Source organism: Epinephelus moara, chromosome 22, assembly GCF_006386435.1.
Source record: "Epinephelus moara isolate mb chromosome 22, YSFRI_EMoa_1.0, whole genome shotgun sequence".
Taxonomy (NCBI): Eukaryota; Metazoa; Chordata; class Actinopteri; order Perciformes; family Serranidae; genus Epinephelus; species Epinephelus moara.
The window spans coordinates 36600178-36605705 of record NC_065527.1 but is presented as its reverse complement, the minus strand read 5'-3'; positions in this window follow the sequence as shown (position 1 = coordinate 36605705).

The window sequence follows — 5528 nt, the reverse complement described above, 5'->3', positions numbered from 1 at the left end:
GAACATGAACTGAGGCAGTATTTATATTAAAATTCAAATTTTATTGTATTTGGCTCTGAAACAGCTGAAAAAAAAGAACAAATACAGTTGAAAAAGTCAACATTTTCTGACAATATTGTACTCTTTATTCCACTCCAATTATTTCACAGTTTACTTTAGAAAACAACATTTTGCACACAAAACATGAATAATCAATTTGAGGCTTGGACTGTTGGTCAGACAAAACAGGTCTCACTTTGAGTTCTTCTTTGAGTTGCAGTCAAACTGTAGTTACTTTTGAGAATATTTGAGAACTTAAGTAAAGCATCTGAATATGTTGTCTACCACTGCACATAACATAACAATAAAACAATTCAAACTAATCCTGCCACTCTTTCTATGATTACCTCTCATCATTCATTCATCTTTTGCTACAGTTTCTGTGGAGGGTCAGTATATTGTGCCTTTGTATTGGCTGTGTCCTATTTCTGCAGTCCTGTAAATCATTCTTTAGACCAAACAGCCTACATCAAGAAATTTCTGATGTAATCAGGTTTGACTCTGAGCTGAGAGTAAATAATGAAGGTATAGTGTACAGGTGGTGCTGTGACTGGCTGGTAACTGAGGCCTGATCCACTGAATCGTGTCCAGTAAGAACAACTCAAATGTGTCTGTATTTTTCGTTTATTTTTCATTTTCATTTCTGCCACACTATCAACACATGCTCATTCTTCCATACAGGTAGGCCTACCTGTGGTTCTGAAATGAAAAGTAAATACATGCTGTCTATAACTAGGTTGTAAATAAACCATAAACATCAAATATCAAATTAAATGAATAGTATTAAATACATCTGCATCAATAACCTGGGAAATAAGCCAACAGTTCACAAAGAGACAAACCAGGCATACATTTAAGTACTCATACTGCCATCTACTGGTGGAGAGTCATCTTAACCTACTTCCAATTTGTTTCGCCCAGGCAACAGCGCATTACAGTGGAAACCCAGTTAAATACTGCTGCTAACAGTAACAACTCTGCACACACAGTAATTGCTGGTTAAACTATATTGTGAACTGTATTGCACCAAAAAATGCAAATCATTACTCTAAGACTTTACTCATGCTGTGTAGATGAATCAAATGCACAATATTAATCTACATGTTATCAATCCCTGTTTCCATTGGTCCATTTTTTGGTGTATTTATTTACTTATTAATTTGTCTGATTTATTTATATTAATGTATTTTTCCTCAGATGTTACTCTGGTATGTGCTCGCATAACATTAAAGTTATAGAATGGCTATTGTATTCTCTTGGCTTTTATTTTGAAAGGCCCATATTTACTTGGACTTCCTGGACCCTCACTTGTCTTACTTTTCTTCTCGTTCGTTTCAAGAGGAAAAAATGAAAACAAGCATTGGAAGAAACCAAAATCGGACCGTTATTTGATTTTGGTTTTCTCGTTTTTTGATTCAGACAACAAAAACGGAAAAACAGCTCTGTTTTATTATTTGTAGTTTTTTGTTTAAAACGAAAAAATGAAAAAACATGGTATTTCCGTTTTCCCTTATTTGGTTAAAACGAAATATCAGACTGACAAAAAGTATACGGACCGTACACAGACCTTCTGCTACTACTTATTCTTCTTCTGTTTCTGAAATGGCAAACTACACTTCAACGTCTTCTGCTCCCTGGTGATATTATTGGCTTGCCGCGCTTGTGCGTCCATTTAGAAGCCTCCGTTGGCGCCCATTCTCTGGGACTTCTAAAAATGGCTTTAGACGGCTATGCCAACTTGATAGTGGAGATGAAAACCAACGGCATGACTTCCGGTGAAATCGCTACACACCTGTGCAGGCAATTTGGCCCTGTAAGAGGGCTGAAGGTGGATCTCAGAGCATATTTTAATTTGCAGTTACACTGTAATATTTACACATTCTAATAAACAAATGATACCATTTTGTATATTGGTTAATGGTTTGTTAATAATAAATTATTATTAATAATATTGTTAATAATAATAATAATTAAAAATTCTGCAGACCTCCACCGTCATGTCATCTTCACGCAGACTTACTCGTCTCCCACCACGAAATCGGATCATTTCCCGTTTTTTGTTGACCCACATCAAAACAAAAAATGAATGGCTGCAAAGTACAAGGACCGTACACAGAAGCAGCTGCAGGAGGAGGAGAGGCTTTGCTCAGTCAGGCTCTGAAATAACATTATATTTTGCCAGCTGCTTAAAAGTGGTTAATTTACAGCACACAGGGTAACACTTCATAAGTCAGCCCGTGTTTTAGAGTGTACCTCTCGCCCACTTTCCCAGGAGTTAGCGTATAACTCCCGGGAACTTACATGTACTTTCCCGGGAGTTAGAGCATAATTCCTCCCAGTCACTTACCACATACTTTCCCAGGAGTTAGAGTATCCCTTGCGGTCACTTACCACATACTTTCCAGGGAGTTAGTGTATAATGATGCAGTCACTTGGCACATACTTCCCCGGGAGTTAGAGCATAATTCCTCCCAGTCACTTAGCTCAGACTTTCCCGGGAGTTAGAGTATAACTCGTCACTTATGTAATTTAATTTCCTTCTCTGAATCTGTATATGTATGAAGTGCAACAAATGCTTTTGCCCTTTGCTCATGGCAGTTGATTCAGTCACTTTTATGTAGCCTATGTGTCATCAGGCAATTTCACCCACACTTCAGGGTTTTAATATTTATGTTTTGTTTACATTTCATTGAATGAGTTTGAATATGAATATGTCAAGAAATGGGCCTATATTCTGCAAAATGCCTAATTAACGGGCAGGCTGGAGTACAAAACAAACTTACCCCTCTCAAGTGCACATCTCTGGAAGTCTTGTAGTGCCATCCGAGGATGAAAGACAAACAATACAGTAATGTAATAATATAGCCTGCATATATCTTAAAATACACAATAATGAGTCATAAAAAGTTATAAAATGTTTCTATTATTTAATTACACAGAAACCACATGGTAAGTGCTGTTCTCACATCTACAGCGTACTTTCACCAAAACTTACAGGGAAACTAGGCAGTATTTCCACCTAAGTATATACTAACAAAAGAGACTGGACTGGATTATGAAGTTTGCACTGTTTGCCCATCCTTAGTCTGCAAGTGCTAGGTAATTTCCCCAAAACTTACAGGGAAACTAGGCAGTACTTTCCACCTAAGTATATACCAACAAAAGAGACCGGGCTGGATTATGAAGTTTGCACTGTTTGCCTGTCCTTAGTCTGTGGCGTGGCACTCAGATGTTAACCCTTTAAAAACAGTTAGTTCAATGCTTCACAAGGTAACAATATTACCAGAAAATAATACAAAGACGAATCAAAGTGTCCCTTTAAACTGTACAGTTAAAAGTTATTCATCTGCTCACTTTGTGTTACTATGATGTATTTATGTGATATTGATTATGGCCATAAAACAATTGAAGTTGATGATGCAAAATAGTAACAGCTCTGTTTCTACACAGGTGAGGTTTTTGAGATCCTATGGAAAATTACATGTGGATTTGAGATTCTACCTGACGAGAGAGATGGCGAGACACCCATGAACCTGATCTCTGCCTAGACCCAAGGAGTTGGATCAAGATCACCTATTATCCGCAGGAGCCCATCCATTCTTCTATCTCCATCACTTGAGCATCACACTCCAGTGTGGTAGTAGTATCACAACGACCTTTTCCACTTGACTTGTGACTTAAAAAGTGCATTTGTCACAATAAAGGATTAAAACTAAACTGAACAGTTTATAACAGAAGGAACAAAACTGAACTTGAATAAGACAACCAGTGGAACTCTGTTATTTTTTGTCTGGGACACTTTGATTCGTCTTTGTATTATTTTCTGGTAATATTGTTACCTTGTGAAGCATTGAACTAGCTGTTTTTAAAGGGTTAACATCTGAGTGCCACACTACAGACTAAGGACAGGCAAACAGTGCAAACTTCATAATCCAGCCCGGTCTCTTTTGTTGGTATATACTTAGGTGGAAAGTACTGCCTAGTTTCCCTGTAAATTCTGGGGAAATTACCCAGTACTTTCAGACTAAGGACAGGCAAACAGTGCACACTTCATAATCCAGCCCGGTCTATTTTTTTAGTATATACTTAGGTGGAAAGTACTGCCTAGTTTCCCTGTAAATGTTGGGGAAATTACCCAGTACTTTCAGACTAAGGACAGGCAAACAGTGCAATTTTCATAATCCAGCCCAGTCTCTTTTGTTAGTATATACTTAGGTGGAAAGTACTGCCTAGTTTCCCTGTAAGTTTTGGTGAAAGTACGCTGTAGATGTGAGAACAGCACCTACCATGTGGTTTCTGTGTAATTAAATAATAAAAACATTTTATAACTTTTCATGACTCATCATTGTGTATTTTAGGATATATGTAGGCTATATTATTACATAACTGTATTGTTTGTGTTTCGTCCTCGGATGGCACTACAAGACTTCCAGAGATGTGCACTTGAGAGAGGTAAGTTTGCTTTGTACTCCAGCCTGCCCGTTAATTAGGCAATTTGCAGAATATAGACCCATTTCTTGACATTTTCATATTCAAACTCATTCAATGAAATGTACTCGTACTCGTCGTCCTCCGCTTATCCGGGTCCGAGTCGCGGGGGCAGCAGCCTCAGCAAAGAAGCCCAGACAGTCCTCTCCCCAGCCACTTCCGTCAGCTCTTCCGCGGGAACCCCGAGGCGTTCCCAGGCCAGCCGGGTGATGTAGTCCCTCCAGCATGTTCTGGGGCGGCCCCGAGGTCTCCTCGCGGTTGGACACGCCTGAAACACCTCCCAAGGGAGGCGTCCGGAAGGCATCCTTACCAGATGCCCGAACCACCTCAACTGGCTCCTCTCGATGTGGAGGAGCAGCGGCTCTACTCCAAGTCCCTCCCGGATGTCTGAGCTCCTCACCCTATCCCTAAGGCTGAGCCCAGCCACCCTGCGGGGGAAACTCATTTCGGCCGCTTGTACTCGCGATCTCATTCTTTCGGTCACTACCCAGAGCTCGTGACCATAGGTGAGGGTTGGAACGTAGATCGACCAGTAAATCGAGAGCTTCGCTTTCTGGCTAAGCTCCCTCTTCACCACAACGGACCGGTTAAGCGCCTCCAAGTGATGCAGGCGCTTAACCAGCAGTGGCTGACGCCGCCCCAATCCGCCCGTCAATCTCCCGCTCCATCCTTCCCTCACTCGTGAACAAGATCCCGAGATACTTAAACTCCTCCACCTGAGGAAGGACCTCCCCCCGACCTGGAGTGGGCAATCCACCCTTTTCCGGCTGAGGACCATGGCCTCAGACTTGGAGGTGCTGATTCTCATCCCAGCCGCTTCACACTCGGCTGCGAACCTGCTGGAGGTCACTGTTCGATGGAGCTAGGAGGACCACATCATCCGCAAAAAGCAGGGACGAGATCCTCCCATCTCACCCTCCACCACTCGGCTACGCCTAGAAATTCTGTCCATAAAAGTTATGAACAGAACCGGTGACAAAGAGCAGCCCTGGCGGAGTACA